Raw genomic sequence first — 18,757 nt, forward strand, 5'->3', positions numbered from 1 at the left:
TATTCCCCCTATCTGTTCCCCCTTCACCCCGGTTTAAAAGTGAGCCAGGAGGCAAGACACGGGGAGACGGGGAGCGTCGGAAAAGTTTTTGTCAGTTTCCACGCTGCCGGTGGCAAGGTGGAGAGAACGGAGGAGACGGAGAGATCCGCCGTGGAGGTGAAGCCTGCGCTGAAACACCCGACATCAACCGCTTTGTCATCTACTTCTTTTCTTTTTCCAGCTGATTCATTTATGTGCCAGAGTCAGAGAGAGAAAGAAAAGAGGGAAGGTGTGATGATGTTATCAGGGCAGGTGCATCACAGTCAGATTTTCACCACACATAAGGATACTAAACACTTGACTAGAATAGGTAACCACAAAGTCCATAGGGTTTGTCTATAAATACCTGCAAATTTGTTTGTTTTTGATTCATGTACTGTGAAGGAGAATGTCTGTAATTGTTTCCATATAGGGTTGCATGGCTGATATGTGTGTATACAGTTATACTGCAGTATTGTATTGTAAGTATTGTTTTTTTTTTTCCTGGTTTAAAGGCTGTATTATGGTAACGTGATGCAATTTTCTAAACGTATTATTTGTCTGTGCCTGCATGGTCATTCATACCTTGTACAAATTATCATTCTCTTGTTTGAATATCTTATGAAAGCACCAGTAGTCATCCCTAAAACATCCTCACATTATCAGTCTTGAGGTACTCTGCCTAACATATTGTGATATTTGATTTTGGGTAGTTTTGAAATATTTTTGTCATGGAAACCCAAATATACCTGCATTAGGTGTTAAGACCCACATTTGATAAGACATATGGGAAGAACTAGGGACATAATACCAGTGAGACATATCCATATACAAACAGATACAAACTTATATATTTCCTAGTTAGAGTAATTTCAAGTGATTCAAACTGCAGTGAAATTCAACTCTGCTTCCTTTGACTGAGGACCTCGTGGACACCCTCAAGGGCCCCCAGCAGTCCCTGAGCCGCACTTTGAGAACCACTGACTTAGCTCTTGCTGTAGTGGAGGCTGGTGCCTGGAGGCTGAAGGTGTGCTGTGTGCTGGGAGACACGGAGCTAATGGCTGCCCTCCCCGAGTCTAATTAGCCCTGATCTGACCACTGATAGGCAGACACACCCTGCCTCTCCAGGTGTGTGTGTGTGTGTGTGTGTGTGTGTGTGTGTGCACGCATGCTTGTGAGCAGTGTGGCCTGCCCTGGTGAATACCGCATATTTGAGTGCGTGTTGCTCAGGCGCAGCCCGGGAGCACTGAATAGAGTTTAGCATTAAATTTAAAGGTGCAACCCGCAGCTTTTCCAAATTAATTCTGAGATGTTAATATAATTGTCATACACAAATGAGAAACCCGGCAGCTTCATGTCAGTTCCTGTGCTCTAACAGTGGAGCTTCACCTTCACACTGGCAATATTGGCTTTTATCAAGCGCTCTTATTTTTCCTCTTGCTCTTCCAAACAAATGTCACCAGGCAGAGGCAGGACCACGAGTAGCAGCATCCTCTCCTCTGTGACACAAAGCAACAGTGTGAGGATACATTCAATGCATCCATTCATCAATTCTGAATTTTCCTAATTCACTTGAATCAATCTGCAAATGGTAGTAAATGCACTGAATTGATATGAGACGATTTGAATCAAATCAGTCACCGTTCTTAAATGAAACACCTGCTTTTTTTTTTTTTTTTAAGAATACTGTTGTTGTCTGATTTTTCCCATTCCAAAAGAAAAGTGATGCACTGTTGCACATTCATTTAAAGAATATAAAAAAAAAAATTGGCTAGAGAGAATGAGTTGAATCATTGACTTGAATCCTGATTAACAAATCATTCCACACACACAAAATAAGAATCCGAATCTGTTGGGTCAAAGATTCATACCTCGTCGTTTATGCAAAATGTTTTCTTAATTGTGAGAAATAAATTACAACAGGGGTTGAAAGAGGTGGAGCTTGTATCATGTTAATCTTATCATCGCCTGATTTGTTATGGAATCAATGCGTATCTGTAGATTTACACAGCTGTGTGTGTGTGTGTGTGTGTGTGTGTGTGTGTGTTTTTATTTGCTTGCACGTCCATTCATTCTTCAGCAAGGACGATGTTGATCAGTTTGACCATCGAAGCACCGACTTTAACTTCACAACTTCCCTCTCGCTGTACTTTCAGTCAGCCACACCCACACACACCCTTACCCACATACACACACATGCACACACACACACACACACACGCATGCACATTGATGTTTCCCCCTTTTTCTTATGGATTATCATTTCACTGCAGGAGAGAGGAAGCACTTTGTCAATTCACCACAGCCCAAATACGAATAAAAAAAAAAACTAGATTTTCATATTTTCACTCCACTCAGTCAGTTTCTTTTTCTTTTTCTTTTTTTTTTTTTTTTTTTTTGGTTGGAGGGGGGAGTCGGATAGCGGGAAATGGAAGAGAGATGTTAGGACAGGGTGGAGGAAGGTGAAGCGGACAGGTGGAGGGATGAAGCGACGGGCCGGAGGAAGGATGGATGAATCACAGGCGACTGAGAGGAGGGAGGTGGGAGTGAGGTGGTGGAGGAGGAGGAGGAGGAAGACGAGGAAGAGGAGGGGGAGGTCAGGTTAGGGGTCACGTGTGCGAGAGAGATAAGACCTCCTCATTCCATTTTGACTGACAGGCCGGGGGGGAGGGCTCAGCGAAAGCCCCCCGAGACATACACACCTCCCTCCATCACTCTCCCCTGCACCACTATCACACTTTCTCTAGGCCATCACTCTGTGTGTCTCCCTCTACCCCTCTATCATACCCTCCATCATCCCCCTCTCCCTCTCCGTCACCCGCTTCCAAATTCCCTTTCTACTTCCATCAAGCGCCCCCCTTCTTTTCGACCCTTTCCCCTATTTTTCCTCCGCCACCCCCGCTTTGCACCCTCTCTCTCTCTCGTCCGTCTACTTTCTCTCCTCGTCGTTTTGCTCCGCTTGTGTTTTCCCGGTGCGATCCAACTCCCTTTCAGCCACCGAGTTCGTCTGCTCTCGTCTTCCCTTCCTCCGCTGCCTTTGCAACCCGGCAAGAATTTCTCTCTCTCTCTCGCTGCGTCCTCACCCTCCGCTCTCATCGATCTTCTCTGTCCTCTTTACCTATCCATGTTTTCATAGTCTCTCTCACTGAGTTACAGTGGGGACTCCAGGCATTTGAAACATTTGCCTGCAAGGGCCTGAGTGATGTGGGCTTTTAAAGGCCTGTGTCAATAATTTCCTTCAAATTTTACTGTAAAACACTGCAAGTGTTTAATGTTTTAGTTGTTTTATTATTATTGAAAAGCATCTGAAACAACATCTAGGCTGTAAACGTTGGATCAAAATAGGAAAAATTGTAATTAGAATGATACTTATATTATATATTATTGTGCATCATGCATATTTCATTATACAGGCAATATGTAATAAATCAAACCTTATCATATATGTAACATAACAAATGGAATAAAAGGCCAAGACTTTCCATCAGGGGAAAATCATTACAATATTATCACAATATAGACAATCCAAGGACTAAAAAGTACAATTTTTTAAGTGTTATGTTTCTCGGCTAGAACTCTCTGTGCTGATGTGGGGTTTTCATTCGGTCCTTGCTGAACCGCCATGTCCCAAGTGTCTGTGGCGGGACACCTTCCAGCTGCAGGACCGTCTCCACTTCACATTTCTTTACACTTCAAAATGCTCGTGGAAGCGTTCGTCTATCTAGTAGCAGATTCGTTTCAACTTCCCTGGTTTACACCGAGGGATTGTTTGATTTAGGTTATGCATATTGTTCACTGGCTTTCTTTGCTGTCATTGATTTCTTGAAGATTGACATCGAAACAGCAGGCTTCATTAAGTGTCTATTAGCAGTAATATTAGTTGTTAAGGTGAGTTAGTGGTGATTTGATTTTATTCAGTGATTTGCCAAGCAAACACATAACTAGCCATCATCCAGTTTCTCAATCTCTTCATGTGTCACGTTTTTCATCTTGCAGTGAAACTCTTCATGTATTCAGGACGCTGATGTACAGTAGGCGTTGTCCACAGATTCTGATGGATTACCATCTGGAGTTTGACCCTCTAACCCCGAGCAAGTCGCTCCTGCCCTCCAGGTGCCTCTCTGCCGCCATAAATCGAGACAGAAAGCAAGAAGAAGCCCGAGAGAAAGGAAACAAAGGCACATAGAGACAGAAACAAAAGGGAGAGCATTGTTCCGCGGGGCATTATCTTCATTTTTTTCACCCGGGGAACAATGCGCGACAATGCGCACAACAACAACAGGAGTCTTTCTGGATGCGGCGGAATAGAGTTGAGGCCGTTTGTGAGAAGTGGCAGAGGCGACGAGACAAAGCGGGATGAGAAGGAGGATCTTCATTGTCGCCTCTTTTCTCATTCCGCCATGAAAGACACCGGCGAGGGCTCCTCAGGGCCGCTGCCAGCCCCGAAACAATCACACCCATACGCCGAGCACCACCACCACCACCACCACCACCACCCCTCCGGTACATTAGGATCGTATCGCCGCTTCAGTAGCTCTCTATAATCATCTACCACTGAGCTGCAAACCGCCTCACAACATCACAACATCTCCCGGTATCAGAAACATCTCACATTTACATATCCTTTACATTCACACCTCCACGTGTTTCTCCCCCCCCCCCCCCCCACCCCCCTCGAGGCGTCATTTAATATTTTGTTCCTAAAAGGATCGTCGGAAATAGACCTTAATCACGATAGATTAGATGCCATTTCAGATGTTATTGATGGAACTGGCATTTAGTCCACAGAAGAGCGAGGTTTTTTTCCTGGCTCAATCACACAAATAAGACACATGCTGAATAAAGGGAGAGTATAATCTATGCATCGCTGGTTCCACAGGATTATGGCAAAAAAAGAAGAGATGGGTGAGAGAGGAAGAGCGTGAGTGGAAGAGAGAGAGAGAGAGAGAGAGAGAGGCGGAGGGGGGGGGGATCTACAGCTGGAAAGCAATGGTGAGGCGAGGGAGAGTGATGGAGAGAGAGAAGGCAACGGATGTCAGGTTCTTCTCTCCATATAAAATACCAGACGCAGCAGAGGAGGGGATTGGATTCACTTTTTAAAATGTCACCCAACATCTGTTTCATATTTATGATGGTGGCGCTGCCTCTCCGATGCCCCCTTCAACACTCTGGCGATTCTATCTCTTCCCAGGATTACCCCCACTACCCACCAATGCATAATTTATAAGGCTAATCTTTCAACGAAAGACTGCAGACAGAGAGAGGGAGAGAGAGGAAGAGAGAGAGAGAGAGGGAAGCAGAGGAAAAAAAGGATTATAAAGACAGAAAAAAAAAAAAAAAAAAAAACTGCCACAGATTTTTTGCTGATATGTGAAGCGAATGGCTGATTTTGGAGATGATACCTTAAGTATCTCGTGTAGTCATTAACAGGATTAAGTGAATGGGCCTCAGATAAGGTGGGAAAACAATTCAGGATTCGGCACATCTCGTCCTCTTTAACCCAAACAGAGACACATCGGTGTATGTGGCCCATGTTTTTCTTTCTTCTGTAATTTGTGATGCCTTCAGATTGCGCCCGATAAGCCGGGGCTGTCATTAATATCGCTAATGATAACATTATAGCCCCCTGCTCTATCGCAGCCGCATCGCCGCGCCGCGCCGTTTGAGGCGGAATTCTGCCCAGATTTTGGGTCGCGGAGGCTGCCATTTGCCCTTCCTTTGTTCTCCCCCCGCCCCCCCCACCTCACATGACTGCTGCCAATTTTACACCCAAGACCACGATACGAAGCACAGGCGCCTCCCTCTCCGACCGGGTGAAAGAGAGGATTTCTCTCCTCTTGTCCTTCCTCTTCCCACCGTCTTTCCATCCTGCCATGTCTGACATGACAGTTTCTTCCCCCTCTTCTTCTTCTTCTCCTTCTTCCACTCCTCCCCTCCTCGCTCCCGCCGCCCGCCCGCCCGCCCCCCCTCGTCAGCTTTATTATGAAAAGTACACAGTTTCGATAGAGTGCCCTTCTGACATTTTCGACTTATTAGCTAGTTTTCGCGCCGTCTTCAATCAACCTCCTTAATCCTCACAGGGAGAAGCGCTTTTAATTCGCCGATGGAGCGATAAGGGGCGCCGAGCAAAGCGCCCAGAGAAGCGGCGGCAAACGCCTAGCAAAGCAGGCCTCGGATGAGGAGGGGAGGAAAAGAGAAAAAAAAAAAAAAAGAATAAAAAAAAAAAAAAGAAAACGAAAAGACGGAGGGGGGAAAAAAACGATTTACACGTAGATGAATCGTGCTTACAAGATGGAACCCTGGGCATTAGGAGCGGATCTGAATTTCCTATCTGTCATTTTTTTTTTCTCCCTCAACCCCCCCCCACACCCCAGCCGCCGCATTCGTTCTGTGTTTTTTTCCCCTCCCTCTCTCTCCCCTCCTTCTTCTCCGCCATTACCCTTGCTGATTGCAATCTTTAAGCGCCATTGGGCCCACTGCTTCTGCAGTTTTTAATCTGTCTTTAATCCCATAGATTTTAAATATTCCCCAGCTCCCGGAGACTGGAGGCAATTAACTGCCCTTCTGATGCTCTCCTTATCAGTTGCCTCCTTGTATCTCTCTGAAGCAGCCTCAAGACACTGCCAGAGCTGACAAATAATACCGCCATTTACCGCCGAGCATCCTCGGGGACTGGAAGGGAGCGCGCCGCACAGCCACCGCCGCATTCTAAACAGGTATTTGGTAAACATATCATACAGAGGAGAGAGGAGAGGAAATATACTGCAACAACACTCCCAAAAGCAATGTATGTTTGTCTGGCTGCCGCTGCCAGTGTGTATGTGTGTTCTCCCTCGCACCGAAGACAAAAGATTGTCCTCTAGCCCTGCACTGATGTGAGGAGGCGGCGTTGTATGGGATGCATAGCCTGCTGTGTTGATACTAATACATACAGTCTCCTCTCTGGTGTCCCTCTATGGTCTCCATGCTGCGAGAAAATGGAGTCAGTGGATGAATACGACATATCATAGACAGATGGCTGCTTATCTGCATTGATTTTTTTCTTTACTCTCCCCCTTGATATTTTCCTCTTTATTGGTTCTATACTTAACAACCGCACTATGTGCAAGTACAGATTACTACGATGTAGGAACTCACATTCCCAATTTCCATGATTAGTGAAAGAAAGAAAGAAAGAAAGAAAGAACAAAATAGATGAAGCCAACATGTTAGAGACAGATGCCCAGACATCTGCAATGACTTTTTTATTCGTTCCCATTCATGGGTCCCTATGTGTAAAGTTTCTAAACTCACCGTTCCAACAGTACAATACTGAAAGAAAGAAAGAAAGAAAGAAAGAAAGAAAGGATGACGACAACATCAGAGACAGATGCCCCGCCATCTGCACTGATATTTTTTCTTTTCCTTTTTTTTTTTTTTGTCTTTCCTGCATCACTGAAGTATGATATGCCTGATTAGTAATTGCTAAAGTACCATTTAGGGACTTCCAGCTATCCCACAGTGAAAGACAGACAGAAGTCGGAATGAAGTCAGAGGGTAAATACGGCATCTCAGAGGCAGATGCCCGGCTGCTGTGTGTTTTTATTATTATTGTGTTTTACCGCTGAACTATCTCTTCCAAGTGATCTTTGATGGCAACAATACAGTAAAGAATGAAAGAAAGAAAGAAAGAAAGAAAGAAAGAGCAGGTTTGAATTTGTTTTTGATTTTCATGAAATTCGCTCTTTGCCTGTCTTTTATACACGAATTATGTGAATTATGTCATTTCTGGTTACAGAAGTGCAATTGAGGGACCCGCAGCTCCAACAATACACCACTGCGCTCTCAGCTCCAAGCCATTAGTTGCTTGTTTTCGAAGGTTCATTGCGAAACCTGGGATTGTTTAGCTGAGTCTTGACCTTTGCCAAACAGTCGGGGTTCACAAGAGATGGCTTCGCAATCTCTCCAATCACCCCTCTTGATAATGTGTTCTATGGCAGCGCGATTGAATGCAATCACCAGCCCGTGCACCACAAGCCCGCTAACAACACCACAAGACATCGCGGCTAAGCCAAACCGGCGGGCTCAGCCAAAACCCGGCAGATAACCATCAGCTAAGAGCTTCATGACATCATCAGACAGAGATGGCTACTGTCTCCATGCCAGGTTAGAGAGCTGCTAATCCAAACCACAGACTACAATAACACAGACCGAGACAAAGGCGGGCAATGTGCATCATTACAAACACTCTTAACTTAAGCTCTTTGTTGACCCAAGCGATGGCAACGCCGCCGTAAAACCTCAGAGGTCACTTCTCAGCTGACATCTGTTGATCGCGATGCGCCGCGTGGCGTGAGGATAAAGCGTGTCCGCGGGGACGGCGGTTAAATGTGACATTGCAAAGCCCTCACACTCTACCTATATGTGTTATTCTGACACTCATAACCAAGCCAAACTAACCCTTTGCCTGACAGCCACTGGCATTATCTTCCCTTCTCTAGTGTTGGATTACAGAGCACACAGGCTTCTCACCATTAAAATCACATTCAATTACTGAGAGGCTGGGAAGATTGGCTAGACAGCAGCTCTGCTAATGGGGAAGGTCCACAAATTATGATTGCAAATGCAGTACATACACTGGCACATGTATATACACAGAGATAATAAAAAAAAAATAAAATAAAAAAAAAATCTCCCTCTATCGCTCGCTCCCTCTCTCTAATGCATATTTCGGTTGTGTTTTCATGGGATCTGCCACCTCGGTGCATTTCGTTCCTCGCGATGTGCTGTAGCAGTTGCTCGGGTCTTTACGCGCAGCTGGAGAGTGCATTGGCCAGGGAACTCAACAATGCATCATGGGATCATGTTCCCTTGGCCAAGCGCTCCTGTGGATGCACTTACTGCTTACCAATCAGCCCCGAGCCTGAGCTTTTGTTTACCATCCTATCTGCAGCAGGATGACCTCTTTCGGGCTATGCCTCAAATTGGATAAGAGAAACTGACACTATACCATGTATGAAGCCATGACTATACTCATTTGCTCCTTATCGTGAATATTCTTTAATCCACTCCCACACATGTACACTTCATATCTCCCTTTGTAAGCGTGAGTGGAAGAGCGTATGTGTGTGTGTGTGTGTGCGCGCGCTCGCAGTGGTTTGGGAGGTTAAGCTGGTGCTGTTCTCTGAGCGTGGCCGATACTGATCCAGAGAACCACAGGGTCTGAGGGGGCCAGGGGTCCGCAGCTCAGCCCACAAACAGGAGGCCTTGCCAGGCAGGATGGAGGCCAAGAGTGGGGGGGGGGGGGCTGGGGGGAGGAGGATGGAGGGGTGGTGTGGATGGAGAAAGAGGGGCGACAACCACTCTCATCCCTTTAAAACCCCCAGCACTGGGGTCACACCAGGGGGCCACCCAATTTCACACTCTTCTACAGCAGCATGGCTCCCTTTCAGAGAAATAGAAACACAGAAAAAATAAAAAAATTATAAAAAAACACTCCAGTAAGGGCGAAAACAAAAAGCTGCGGCAAAAATAGCTGGTAGCAGCCATTTGCCATGTTGTTGTCCTGGCACTTCAAAAGAATTTTCCAAGCAAGGTGACAAGCTAGGTGCTTTTCTTTTTCTTTTTTTTTTTTTTTTCTTTTTTTTCTTTTAAAGTCACAGGTCAGAGGGTGCGTTTTCGGTGGCCTCCCGCGAAAAAAAAAATAAAACACACTCCAGCACTTTGCCTCAAATCCAATCAAGCTCCGTTATCAGCTGCCTTCTCATCAAGGAAGGGTGCTGATGGAGGGGTGGAGGGTGGCTGGGGTGTAGAGGGGGGGCAGCCTTGCTGAGGAGGGGAGCTAAGCCGACCCGCCCCCCCCCCAACCCCACCATACACCACCCCGTCACCCCACCCCTCCACCCGAATCCATCCTTACACCCCCCCCCCCCCCCCCACCCCATCCCCCCGACCCCCCCCTCCTCCCCTGGTTTCCGTGGCGACTGCTAAGCCCGAAGTTACGGTAAAGCTGGTGTGCCGCTGAGCCCTGGGCAGGATTTGTGACAGAGAAATCACATCAGCCTATGCTGATTAACAATTCCATTCCACCCTGAGATTTATATAAAAAAACTATCTTACATTTGGCTTTTTAATAGGAACGATCGCTATCTCAAATTGAGTCCCTGCAAACTTTAATAAAGGCTACAGGGTTGAGTGGCATTTTGCATGCTGATTTAGGCCCGATTGGCGGCTTTTGATGAGAGGGAGGCTGCTATGTAAAGCGGTGCTCCTAGCGCTTTTCCACATCGCCGGTTCAAATGCGGAAGGATAAGAACATGAAAAAAAAAAATACCACTTCCATCTGCAATCTCCGGATTTCTCTCTGCCTCCCTCTCTCTCTCTCACTCACTCTCTTTTTTCAGAAAATGATTGACTGTTGAATATGAATAAATGGAATAGAATGAAGCAGGAATAGAGAGAGTGAGCGCGGCAGAGAGGGAGAGAGAGAGAGAGACAGAGGGAGAGGGAGAGAGAGACAGGGAGAGAGGGAACGGAGGGGGGAAAAAAAGAAACCCTCTCCTGGACTTTTCTCTGGAGGTGAAAAATAAAATCATAAAGCCAACGTTTTTATGCTCTCCTGTCCTGACATTTGGAGAATGGTATTAGTGTAGAATATTCACAGTATACAAAAGGACCATGGGCGGAAGAGAGAGTTGGGGTGGGGGGGTGGGGGGGCGTGGGAGGGGGGCAATCAAATAAAAAAACATCGCCAGAAACACTTAAACCCACCCACCCCACCCGCTCCGTCCCCCACAAATCTACATCGGTATTAAAAAACTATTTATAGTAAGAGTTCAGCTTAATGGGATAATCAGCTCTATTTGTAAAGATATTGGATAATCCCAAATAGTTTATATGGGCATAGAGATTTAAAACATTTTCATTAGATATACTGCATTTCGGGGGCATTTCAGATGTCTCTCAGTGTGCTGCATAAGCTGGCCGAGACAAAAGGAGCTAGAAGGAGTAATTCCTAAGGCGACGGCCAAACACTGGGCCTCTACTGTGGAGTATTTTCATTTAAAAAAAAAAAAAAAAAGAAAGAAAAAAAAACACAGACACACACACACGAGAGAGAATATTCCGCTGAACGGCTCGCTTGCTAACTTTTTCAGTGATCATCCACTTGCTTGTGTCTCTCTCAGTATCGTCGATAAACTCCGACACTTCCTGTGTTCACACTGCACGCTGGCATTGCACAACTTCTGGCAGCGAAAGGACCAAAAAAAAAAAAAAAAAAAAGAAGTGTTTTATGATAAGTGTGTTTTGCAATCGCTGATTTTGTGCGGTGCCCAAAAGCATCTGTACCGCGCTATCTCAAATGATGATGAATAGTGTTTTAATCATATCATATTACATGTGCACTTTACAGAAAGTTTAGTCCTGCCTCAACCCCCCAACCAGTGTTGAAAGAGTGAGGGAGAGAGAGAGAGAGAGAGAGAGAGAGAGAGAGAGAGGGAGAGAGAGGCTGGGGGAGTTAGGGGGAAGAGGGCCAATGGAAGGCATCCAACAGGATCAGTGGGTAGGGCATGCTGCCAGTGCCTGGCACACACACACACACACACACACACACACACACACACACACACACACATACACACACACACCATAACTGCCCCGCCTCCCTCCCTCAAGGAATCCCTCATATACCCGGCGGGGACATGGACCACATCCACTCCTAGCCCCCCTCCAGTCTATCGGCCAGTAAGATAGCTCCGCTCGTACTGGGATGCCGTTTCGCAGGTGGATCCTGTCTTTAAGGGACCCAAAAAAAAAAAAAAAAAAAATGGAGATTTATAAAAGAAAACAACATTAACATACAGTAGCCGGTGTGACCTCCACAACGAGGCAAGAAAAGTTAATCCCCAGATGCAGAACCGAACACTTTACATTCTCATGGCGGCTGTGCCACCCAGTAAGAATAAACCTGAAAGGACCACTTTTTGGGAGTTTGGCCCATCGGTCACCTCAGCTGATACGTGAGATTTGTGAGAGGATTAGTGCTGAACTTGTGTGGGTAGTTTCAATGGCGGGTCTGATCTAGCAAAGTTCGTTTAGGGGATCGGTAAAATAGATAACACTCAACAAACACAATGCTTGCACTTTCACTGGTAGAAGATCCTTCCTCCTGCAAAACTTTGACTCCTGTGACTTTTCACACAGGAAGCGAACAAAGTTAACCAGGAAAACTTTTTGTCCTAACTTGACCAGTGATGAAGATTAAAATTTAGCAGAGCATATCTATGTTCCCTCAATGTATTTTTTTCAAGCTGTTCCCTCAACTTAGGAAGAAGAGCGTCCATACCTGTGGTGTTATTAACAAAAATGAATGATCTGATTGTGCATGATCAGTAAACACTATCTGATTTTTTTTTTTTTTTTTTTTTTTAATGAACAAACTGCTTCCACGCTCTTATTCAAACGCACTTGTGTTGTACATAGCAGGGAATAGGAGCAGCAATATGTCAATTAATGTTGAGGGAACACAGCTTTGTGTATGTTGCTAATGTTATTGTTATGTGTGTGGCTGATGATGTTCATTCTAGAGTGAATAGTGTCAGGTGCTGAATATGAATGCATTATTAACATGCGACTATTTTCAATTTTTAAAAGTTACATCGTGGGAAAAAAAACTGTGCATTTGAAAAAAAAAAAAAACACATTGAGGGAACATTGGACCTCAGGAATATAGAACCCAGATTTAGGCTGGTTTTCAGAGGTTTACAGGTCACAGAGAAAAAAATACCACCCGAATTGGAATTACTAAAAGGTTTATCCAATGCTAATCACCCACAATTTCATAGCATACTCCATGTTAAAGCATTTCACCAAACAGAGCTACCTAACAGACTCACAGAGATGATTTTGGTGTCAAAACAGTGACCAGTGGGTCAGACTTCCAAAAGGTTGATTTCCTACCCTTCCTGGATTAAACATACAATAAGCAGGGAATACTTTGGAGGTGGTGGTTCCCAAAAGGCAATGTTAATTTAACAAACATCTGACTGACATATGTATAGTCACTGTGAGCTGCACAACTGGTCCTAAGCTTGTCAGCTCATGTGCGACCATGAGCTTATGTATGGTAAATGCCATTGTAAAAGACCCAATCAGGGAAATACACATTGACTATTAAAGGGAAGGACTTGTTGATAGAAAATAATCTCTCTCACAGTTTTTCACATACCGCTGTGAATCTAAATACGAGTCCATTTTGTCGCAGCGTGTATGAACAATAACGAGCCATGTCCGGTTTCGAAATCCATTTAAGATTCATGTTCAGTTATCACATACCGACAGCCCTTGTATCAAGAGCTCAGTCAATCGATTTGAGTGTGGAAACAAAAAAAAAAACAAAAAAAAAACAACAACTTTGTCCCAGTGAAATAAACAATGCCAGAAAGCCACTGGGGTGAAAGCAGCGCCGTACTACCATGTCAAATCAAACACAGAAAACTTCAAAATGCGCTCGGAAAAGGCATGGAAAGTTGTGACGCCGTGTTCGGGCCACATCACAAATGCAGCCAAACAAAAGCATGTGTTGTCACCTGTGCTCGGTATTTTTCACTTGACCCCCTTGAAAAGTCTGTGTGTGTGTGTGTGAGTGTGTGTGTGTGAGAAAGAGAGAGAACGTCTTGTCATTCAGCCTCAGCATCCCATCAGATAGAGCAGTGTTTCCTCAGGTGGTATTGGTCGTCAGGGGCATGGCTTTCTCATCTGTCAGGGTTAAGTAAAGGCTTCTTGTGGGTCCGTGCACACACACACACGCACACACGTCCCCGCTCCCCCCCCTAAACTGGCCCAGGACCCTGTCGGTACTACCCCCCCCCCGCTCCACCTCCCCCTCCCTGGTCAGTGCTCTCCTCTGGCCCTGATAAGATGCTATCGGTGGCCCTCTAAGCACTTGAGAGGCACTTTAGGAGATCACTGGAGCCATTACCATGAAAAGTAAAAGATACAGGCTATATTGATGCTAGATTAATACTGACCAACATGTTATTGATTTTTACCCCTCCTCCTCCTCCTCCTCCCCCCCGCCCCTACTCTCTCCCTCTCCACCTTTTTACTCTCCCCTGCCTCCCTCTTTTCTTCTGCTCCGGTCTGGACCTCTGGCAGTGATCTTATTTTCTGATGGGGCAATGTTTCGTGGCCTGGCTTGGGGAGGCCCCACCCCCCCCTCCCTTCCACTCCCCATCCTGCCACCCCGTCCTGATAAAAAAAAAAAAGAAAGAAAGAAAGAAAGAAAAAAAAAAGCGCCAGTGCGAGAAGGCCACTATCTACAGTTTCACAGGGCCATCCTTTAAAAGGCGTGGAGCAAAGGCTTGCTGTTATCTGCCGATGTTATTCAATTGTTACAGGACAATCTGGGCCATTAGCCGGCTGTGTTAAATAATGCATCCGCTTTTAAAGGGGACCCTTATCTCCTCTATGCGTGTGTGTTTTTTAACGTTATTAGTATAGGAGTGTAATGAAAGCCCCCCTGCCTGATGGGCGCTGATATACCTCCAAGGTCTCGCCGTGAAAGCCCACCACCACCGCACACACAACAGCAACAATACATAAACAAACAGTGACCTTTTTAATGAAGCCCGGCTTTATCTCGTTTTTATTAAAAAGGACAACAAGAGGCGGAAACGCTTCGGCCGAGATAAAAATGTATTTAAATGCGCTCGTCTAAAGGCGCAGACAATCGATCACAACGGCGCATACGGCCACTCGGAGGGGGAAAAGGGAAACGTATAGGCCGTGCCAGTGTGTTGCTATGAGACACGCAACGGAGGGAGAGACCGACGGAGAGGGGAAAGACAGATGAAAACGCAGAGGGGGGGGAGCGGGAAGTGAGGAAAAGGATGAGAGGGACGGGAAACCTGTGCGAGGGGAAAACCAAAGGGAGTAAATGAAGAAAAAGGGAGAGCGAGGGGGAAAAAAGAGGATGTAAAGGACGAGTGCAGAGAGAGAGAGAGGGAGGGAGGGATGGAGGAAGGGGATGGGGATGGGGATGGTGGAGGGAGGGCGATAACCGCAATGTCTTCAGTCACAGATTTACACAGGCCATTGCACTCCCATTCTCCCTGGCTCTTATCGGTGGAATTATTGAGCAGTGTGGCATACCATTAAAAATTCCGCTTAGATTTCACAAAAATCAAATCGCGTAAGGTAATGAACGCAGCTTTCAAATGGACTCCTCACTGATACCCATTCTCAGCAGGCAGAAATACATCTCAGTCATAATTCGCTATCTTTATTGTACTTCTACACAGACTTAACTATGCTGCCAAAGCAGGGGAAAGCTTAATAATCGCTGTTGCCCTTGATGTTAAAGGGATGATTTTGGGGCTATTGCTTTGCGGCAATTTCTCCCTCCTTCACTCTTTATATCTTTCTCTCTCTCTCTCTCTCTCTGCTGCTCCTGCTATCTATCTCTCGCCATCCATCTCTTTCTCATTTTGCAATCCCCTCTCTTTTTCCCTGTTTTTTTTTTTTTTTTTTGCATTGCATTTCTCTAATCTCTCCATGTCTTTCCATCTCTCTCTTTCTCTCACTCTCTTTCCTTCTCTCTTTCTCTGCCGGCCACACTGTCAGCCAAGGTCAGCCGGGTCAGCTCAGGTTTTTTCGTCCCACAATCCCTCTCTTCCCAAACACTGCTCGCCGATGACTGGGAGCTATGAAGCCGAGCGAAGGAACACATTTCAGGGATGTCAGCACTCCTGTTTAGGTTGGCTCGCGCTGCTCGCGCGCACGCACGCACACACACGTACGTGCGCGCACGCACGCGCCCAAATTCAGTTGTCATCCTGATTTATGACCCAGACGCATTAAAATTAAAACAAGTGTGTGTAGAAATGCAAAGCCGGGATGAGGGCCTCTTTCTCATGGAGGTTACAACAGACTAAGCTGAGGACAAGGCTCCGTTGTCTGCCGTTGTGAGGCTGACAATACAGTGAGGTAAGACTGCACTGTGGAGCGTGCACAATCACCCTGCACTGCAGAACACTTGTAAATCTCACCGGGTGAATACAGTACTTTTTACCTAGTTGAGCCATTTGACACATAAGACGTTGATTACCACATGCAGCCCACGTGCATACACTCAGAAGTCATTTGAATATTAGTTCAAAGAGGATAGAGAGTGTTTCTATTATGCGTCTGGGTGTGGAGGCATTCGCTGAAGGTGCTCTGTGGTTTGGGGTCGTCGCTTTCCATGATAAAAGAAAGCAAATCAGTGCACTCTTCAAGCGAAAACTGTTTGACTGCGTGGCTGCGAAAGAAGAACGTGTTAAAGGTGCCACGTGAAGCGTTTCAACATGAATAAATTATTACCACATTAATGATGAGACATTACGCCGAGCAAAGTAGACCTTCGCTGACAAGATCAGAGGCCTCCGCCAGCCTCATCACTGCATTTTACACAGTGCACCACGGAATTGCTTTTACTGCACAGACTATAGGCTTATTCCTATGCAACATATTGAAACTTGATATTCGTTTACCGAATCAGAATGCATATCGGTTGTTAAAGAGGGCAGTTATTGCTCTTATGCTTCACCTGCGGCAAAGCAAAATGAAAGGAGAAGGGTAAAGTAGCTGCATCCCCTTTGCCAGAGGAAACAAAGAGGTTTATGGGAAATGTGGTCTTACATAAACATAAAATGATACACATACCACTTTAAAACCATACCACAATGCATTATGGCATTCATGGAATATAATGTAACAAACTGTTTTTTCTCATTCATACTTTCATGAACATGTAAGGATGTAAACAATGGCAATAACTTGACGGCTTGCAAAGATCTAGCTCCACTTAATGTAATTTCAGCCACCCCACCCTCACCCCATTCATCCGAAACCAAAAATAACAACCCAAAGCCCAAAGACTGTCCTCTATGTAGCTCCCTGGCACCGACTCTATCTGGCTGGCCTTTCCCTGCAGCCAGTATCAGTGTGATGTGCCAAAGCGACAACTGCATGCCATGCAGATCTCAGCTCGCCTCTCCTCTGCGGCTAGTTAGCCCGCTAGCACTTTAGGCTGCCTGTCTGGTCGGTCGGTCGGTCCGTCTGTACTCTGCTGGGTTTCTCCAATCAGAGGCCTTAGCCCGTGCAGCCCCTAATCCAACCATGGGCTTTACCCCACCAGCTCAGTGTAATCACACAGCTAATTCACAAGCGGACGGGAGGAAGGCAATCCGTGACGGACGTTTTTTGTGCAACTAAGAATGAGCTCCCCGGTGACCAGGGGAGGTGGTGGAGAGGGAGACTGTCAATGAAGGGGCCGTGAAAAGATGGCTCCAGAAAGGCGAGATGCGAGGGGAATAGATGAATAGCAGAAATGGGGTCCAAGATAGAAGTACGAAATAAGGAAAATGTTTCCACTGTAAAAAAAAAAAAAAAAAAAAGGACATGAATCTGTAGCAGTCTGTTGCCAAGAGAGTGTTGAAAGAGCCATTGTGAGTTGGAACAGTCTATATTACTCAATAAAGGCTTTGATGAAAGGCGAGGCTCTGTATTAATTTGGATAAGAAACCTTTGCCTCCGTGCCCCTTTTCTCTCTCGGCTCCCATCCACGACACCTCTGTGGTTTAAAGCAGTGTTAGGTTTCAGTTCAGCAAGCCAAGTCATTACATTTCAACATGTCGCACCTTTCAGAGGGGGAATTAACTAGTGCTGTTATTTCTTCATTCCCCACACGCTGGGACCCAGAGGAACAAAAAAGGTGGCGATATTTTTACATTGTCACTTTGTGCGCACTTGCATGCATACCTATGTTGTATGAATGTATGCCCGCTGACTGTCCTTTCCACTTGAGAAAAGCCTTCTCATCGCTAATTTCAGATGAACTCAGGAAGTGCGGGGATTGTAGCTTGGCTGTCTGCCTGATTTTACCGTTGACGTCCCAGCAACAAAGGAGAGTGGATCTCTTTAACGCTTCACATCTCGACACACTCCGAAGAGTTCGCGGTCAAAGTAAACAGAGAGGGAATCACAGTTACGTAACTCATCATAAGGCCATGGAAAATGTACATGAGCCATGGCTGGGAAGGTATAGATGAAATGGTTGACAAAGATCAGACCAAAGGCATCAGGTGTATCACGCCTGAGGAAGAAAGATACCTGTACACTGGATTACTGCTCCCTTTTTGGTATATTGAGCAATATTTTGACCTCAAACCTGCACTGCATGCCTGACAAAGAACAAAGACAGTTCAAACATTGCTGAATTAGGCAAAGACATGAGCTTTGATGCATGCTGCATTGTGAAATGTCCCCCACTGAAGATTGTATTAGTGTAGATGAAGGAACTTAGATGGCGCCTGGAGAATCCCTCTGGAGCTGTGACAATGATAGAGGTCAGAGTAGAGGAGGGACCAAGACGGAGTACAAATACTGCAACAAAAAGCATAACAATGCACTAGATGATACATATATACTCCACTTTGATTCTGTGAAAAGGCTATTCAGCAGTCAAGTGTAGGGTAAGACCAAAGTATCAATTTAATATTAGCTTTCAATACGAATTGGTTATCAGTATAGTCCGCAATTAATATAATGGTGGTTTCTTCCTTAAAGCTTCTGGAGAACTGATTTGCCCATGTAGGACATTTTCTCAATTTTATTTTCAGATGATTCTGTAAAGCACTTGGAAAACTTGGGGCCTAAAAATGGCAAATTTAAAGACACTGAAAGACGCAAACGATTAACCAGCTTCAGATGCAAAACG

Source organism: Myripristis murdjan, chromosome 23 (assembly GCF_902150065.1).
Source record: "Myripristis murdjan chromosome 23, fMyrMur1.1, whole genome shotgun sequence".
NCBI classification, from domain to species: domain Eukaryota; kingdom Metazoa; phylum Chordata; class Actinopteri; order Holocentriformes; family Holocentridae; genus Myripristis; species Myripristis murdjan.